The 6,126-nt window shown below is 40.6% G+C and overlaps 1 pseudogene; it reads left to right on the forward strand.

Moving 5' to 3' along the window:
• The first annotated feature begins 1,045 nt into the window (after window positions 1-1,045).
• LOC145545667 (heterogeneous nuclear ribonucleoprotein A1-like 3) lies at window positions 1,046-2,044 on the forward strand (annotated as a pseudogene).
• Window positions 2,045-6,126: the final 4,082 nt, after the last annotated feature.

Here is a 6,126-nt window from a genome sequence, read left to right on the forward strand (position 1 = left end):
GGATACAAAAGAAGATAAGAAGATAATGTGTTATATGTGATAATTGAGAATATCAAAAGTTGGGTGAATGTTAGCTAAATCTCTCTCCTTTCTTCCCTGTGACTGGTGTATTTGAAGTCACCTAGCTGACACTTTCTGAGGTTTAGAGGCCACTGGCTTGGAACAAGGCTCTGTGCTCTTCCCTGTCCTTAGCTCATTCAGTAAAGAGGAGTCTTCCTTTTTTTTTTCTGTTAGAGGTATTTCTTTTTCTAACTCCAAAACCGAGGTGGTGATGCCATTATTCTTCTTGCATGAGAGTCGGGTGGATTTAATAGATAACAGTTGTAAAGTCCTTGGAGGTATTCAGGGAAAGGAGCTTGACACAGTCTATACAGGTTTAATGACTGAAATGTCCTGTTTGCTACTTCCCAATTGTCACCTCTTCCCTGTATTCATTACTTTTGTCTACTCTAAATACAATTGCTCACATCAATGACCTGGTGAGTAAACTCACATATATCAAGTCTGCCAATAAAACTGAAGTCAACTATGGTAGCAAGCTTTAAAACAAAACAAAACAAAACAAGACTGAAGTCAAGTTCAATTTCTTTGGGGCAGAAATAATGAAGTTAGCACCATATTCCTGCTTGTTTCTTTAATGTAATTAGAGAGGATGTTTTCCTCAAACATTTTATTCTCTGAGAAGTTCTGCTTCTTCCGAGCACTTTAAAGTGCTTGATTTTGGATGCTATGAAACATTACAATAGTGCACCGTGCATTATCATTATATGTTGAAAAATACTGATTTAAAAATTGGCTTCCCTGGTGGCTCAGATGGTAAAGAATCCACCTGCAATGTGGGAGGCCAGGGTTTGATCACTGGGTTGCAAAGTTCCCCTGGGGAAGGGAATGGCAACCCATTCCAGTATTCTTGCTTGGAAAGCTGGACATGACTAAGCGACTAACACTTCTTTTCTCTTAGAGATACATTCATTAGGTTACTGTTTCCTGCCCATGGATGCAGTTCAGTCAGCATTGTTGAAGTCTCCCTGGCTCTGCTGCCATCATGTCTAAGTCAGAGTCTCCCAAGGAACCCAAACAGCTGCAGAAGCTCTTCTTGGAGGAGTGAGCTTCGACACAACCAATGAGAGCCTGAGGAGCCATTTTGAGTAATGGGGTACGCTCACAGATTGTGTGGTAATGAGGCATCCAAACACCAAGCATTCCAGAGGCTTCCAGTTTGTCACATATACCACTGTGGAGGAGGTGGACACAGTCAAAATGTAAGGCCACACAAGATGGATGAAAGAGTTGTGGAACTCAAGAGAGCCATCTCAAAAAGAAGATTCTCAAAGACCTGGTACCCACATAACCATGAAAAAGATTTTTGTTGGTGGGATTAAAGAAGACACTGAAGAACTTCACTTGAGAGATGATTTTGAACAGTATGGGAAAATTAAAGTGATTGAAATCATGACTGACCAAGGCAGTGGCAAAAAGCAAGGCTTTGCTTTTGTAACCCTTGATGACCATGACTCTATAGACAAGATTGCCATTCAGAAATACCACACTGTGAAGGGCCGCAGATGTGAAGTTAGAAAAGCCCTATGTAAGTGAGAGATGGCTAGTGCTTTGTCCAGCCAAAGAGGTGGAAGTGGTTCTGGAAACTTTGGTGGTGGTCGTGGAGGTGATTTTGGTGGGAATGACAACTTTGGTCATGGAGGAAACTTCAGTGATTGAAGTGGCTTTGGTGGAAACTGTCGGGGGGTGGGTAGATATGGTGGCATTGCGGATGGCTATAATGGATTTGGTAATAATGGAAGCAATTTTGGACAATAATTTTGGCAGTTACAACAATCAATCTTCAAATTTTGGATCCATGAAAGGAGGAAACTTTGGAGGCAGAAGTTCTGACCCCTGTGGTAGTGGAGGCCAATACTTTGCCAAACCATGAAACCAAGGTGGCTATGATGGTTTCAGCAGCAGCAGTAGCTATCACAGTGGCAGAAGGTTTAATTACTGCCAGGAAACAAAGCTTAGCAGGAGAGGAGAGCCAAAGAAGTGACGGGCAAGCTACAGGTTACAACAGATTTGTGAACTCAGCCAAGCACAATGGTGGCAGGGTCTAACTGTTATAAAGAAGACATGTTTTAGACAACACTCATGTGTATGGGCAAAAACTCCAGAACTACTGTACTTGTGACTAACTGTATCAGTTCAGTTCAGTTCAGTTCAGTCGCTCAGTAGTGTCCAACTATTTGCGACCCCATGAACCGCAGCACGCCAGCCCTCCCTGTCCATCACCAACTCCCGGAGCATGCTCAAACTCATCTCCATTGAATCGGTGATGCCATCCAACCATCTGAACCTCTGTCGTCCCCTTCTTCTCCTGCCCTCAATCTTTCCCAGCATCAGGGTCTTTTCAAATGAGTCAGCTCTTTGCATCAGGTGGCCAAAGTATTGGAGTCTCAGCTTTAACATCAGTCCTTCCAATGAACACCCAGGATTGATCTCCTTTAGGATGGACTGGTTGGATGTCCTTGCAGTCCAAGGGACTGTCAAAAGTCTTCTCCAGCACTACAGTTCAAAAGCATCAATTCTTCGGCGCTCAGCTTTCTTTATAGTCCAACTCTCACATCCATACATGACTACTGGAAAAACCACAGCTTTGACTGGATGGACCTTTGTTGGCAAAGTAATGTCTCTGCTTTTTAATATGCTGTCTAGGTTGGTCATAACTTTCCTTCCAAGGAATAAGCATCTTTTAATTTCATGGCTGCAGTCACCATCTGCAGTGATTTTGGAGCCCCCAAAAATCAAGTCTGCCACTGTTTCCATTGTTTCCCCATCTATTTGCCATGAAGTGATGGGACCAGATGCCATGATCTTAGTTTTCTGAATGTTGAGCTTTAAGCCAACTTTTTCACTCTCCTCTTTCACTTTCATCAAGAGGCTCTTTAGTTCATCTGAATATCTGAAGTTATTGATATTTCTCCTGGCAATCTTGATTAATAGGTTATTTTAGTTTCTGTTCTGTGGAAAGTGCAAAGCATTCTACCAAAGAGTTTTAATGTAGTTTTTTTTTTTTTTTTGCACCCATGCTGTTGATTGCTAAATGTAATAGTCTGATCATGATGCTGAATAAATGTATCTTTTTTTTTTTTTAACATGCTGTGTAAAGTTAGTCTACTCTGAAGCAATTTTGGTAAACTACCCCAAAAAGTGTGAAGTTAGAATTCCTTCAGGGTGATGCTAGGTTCTATTTGAAATTTGTTTATAACCTGCTTTGGTGTAGAAGCTGTTGTCTTCAGAACTTTGATGTAGTTGAACTGACAGTTACTGTATTGTGACCTGGAGTTCATTGTTAAAAGGGTCACTGATGCAAAGGCATGGAGTTTTATTTTTTTTTTGGTTATTAATGATTGTTGGCACATGCTATGCATTATATATAAATTGAATTATGGTACCAGGTAAAGTTATAGATGGGAATGAGGCTTGTGTATCATCCATTATCATGTGTAGTCAATAAAATATTTAATACCCCCCTAAAAAATCTAGTTAATCTAATGCATTAGGGTGATTATCAAAATGGCTTAAATAATTTCTCTTGGATAAATATCCAAGAATGGAAGGGTTGAGACATATGGTAGGTACACATCTAACTTCATAAGAAACTGCCAAACAGTTTTCCAGTATATGAGTATGCCATTTTCACATCCCCACCAGCTGTGCATGAGACTTTCAGTTATTAGAGCAAATGACATGGAAACTTTAAATGGTAAATAATATAAATGGAGATGTACACATACATACACACACATAACAGGTTCAGTTCAGTTCAGTTCAGTCGCTCAGTCGTGTCCGACTCTTTGCGACCCCATGAATTGCAGCACGCAAGGCCTCCCTGTCCATCACCAACTCCCGTACTCTACCCAGACCCACGTCCATCGAGTCGGTGATGCCATCCAGTCATCTCATCCTCTGTCATCCCCTTCTCCTCCTGCCCCCAATCCTTCCCAGCATTAGGGTCTTTTCCAGTGAGTCAACTCTTCACATGAGGTGGCCAAAGTATTGGAGTTTCAGCTTCAACATCATTCCTTCCAATGAACATCCAGGACTCATCTCCTTTAGGATGGACTGGTTGGATCTCCTTGCAGTCCAAGGGACTCTCAAGAGTCTTCTCCAAAACCATGATTCAAAAGTGTCAGTTCTTTAGCACTCAGCTTTCTTCACCGTCTAACTCTCACATCCATACATGACCACTGGAAAAACCATAGCCTTGACTAGATGGACCTTTGTTGGCAGAGTAATGTCTCTGCTTTTAAATATGTTGTCTAGGTTGGTCATAACCTTCCTTCCAAGGAGTAAGCGTCTTTTAATTTCATGGCTGCAATCACCATCAGCAGTGATTTTGGAGCCCAGAAAAATAAAGTCTGACACTGTTTGCACTGTTTTCCCATCTATTTCCCATGAGGTGATGGGACCAGATGCCATGATCTTAGTTTTCTGAATGTTGAGCTTTAAGCCAACTTTTTCACTCTCCTCTTTCACCTTCATCAAGAGGCTCTTTAGTTCTTCTTCACTTTCTGCCATAAGGGTGATGTCATCTGCATATCTGAGGTTATTGATATTTCTCCCAGCAATCTTGATTCCAGCTTGTGTTTCTTCCAGCCCAGGGTTCTCATGATGTACTCTGATTATAAGTTAAATAAGCAGGGTGACAATATACAGCCTTGACGTACTCCTTTTCCTATTTGGAACCAGTCTGTTGTTCCATGTCCAGTTCTAACTGTTGCTTCCTGACCTGCATACAGGTTTCTCAAGAGACAGGCCAGATGGTCTGTTATTCCCATCTCTTTAAGAATTTTCCATAACAGATAGAAGGACTTAAAAATTCAACTGTTTATATAGTGTTATATATTATGTACTTGAGTCACTTTAAGCTCTTGAGTCATTCTAAGCATTTTTAGAGTGACTTAAAAATTCAACTGCTTATATAATGTTATATATTATGTACCTCAGTCACCATAAATATTTAATATTTCTTTAAATATGAAATAAAATATTTAATACACCCATTTTGGGGTTATTAAATATTTTATTGACTACACATGATAATGGGTGATACACAAGCTTCATTACCTTAGCTACTTGGAGTAAGGAATCTGGTGGTCAGTTAGGTGACTCAAGTAATAGTACACAGGAAAGGTAATGAGAACTTGAACAAAGAAAGTTGGGTTAGGAGTGATCAGGGAGAAAGAAATAGGATAATGTAGACATAAACTGGGCCTCCCAGGTGGTGCTAGTGGTAAAGAACCCACCTGCCAATGCAGGAGACATAGAGACACAGGTTTGATCTCTGGGTCAGGAAGATTCCCTGGAGGAGAACATGGCAACCCACTCCAGTATTTTTGCCTGAAGAAACTCGATGGACAGAGGAGCCTGGCAGGCTACAGTCCACAGAGTCGCAAAGAGTTGGACATGACTGAAGTGACTTAGCATGCAGTCATAAACTACAGGATGGAAATAATTTGTTATGAGGATCAAGGAAGAGGAAAGAATTAACAGTGATTTGAGATTTGCGGCTAGCTATAGTACCTGGAAAAAGTATTTATAATGCAAAGAGATGTCAAGAGGAGATCATTGTGGGGGGAGGGAAGGCAAGGGGAAGCACATGCATGTTGTTGAGATATGTTTTTTTAAACAAGCATTGCTAGATGGCAGGTCTGGAATTAGAAGAGAATTCAGGATTAGAATGTAGCTTTAGGGACTGACTTGCATTATAGTTGAAGAGGTGGGTAATTGTTGAGATGACACAGGGAAAAATGTGATTGCTGAGCTCTAGGACAGTACATTAAACAGCATTTATATTTATAAAACTGGAGGAAAATGGACCACAGCAAGAGTCACAAGAGAAAAAACAAATGAAAGAAAATTAGGATTGTGGGCTCCTTGGGAAGCTAAGGTTGGAGAAAAACCAATCAATTGGATGCTTTGGAAATCTATTTTAAATAAGTTTTACAAAGTGATTTGATGGAAAACCACGCAATTCATGAATTTCATGTTCAGAAAGATTTTTAAAAAGTTGTATTCAAAGAAACTGATTATCTCTAGGTGAGCTGGGAAAATGGCCACTGAGCTTAGGTA

Source organism: Giraffa tippelskirchi, chromosome 4 (assembly GCF_054371585.1).
Source record: "Giraffa tippelskirchi isolate mGirTip1 chromosome 4, T2T-mGirTip1v1.2.pri, whole genome shotgun sequence".
NCBI lineage: Eukaryota > Metazoa > Chordata > Mammalia > Artiodactyla > Giraffidae > Giraffa > Giraffa tippelskirchi.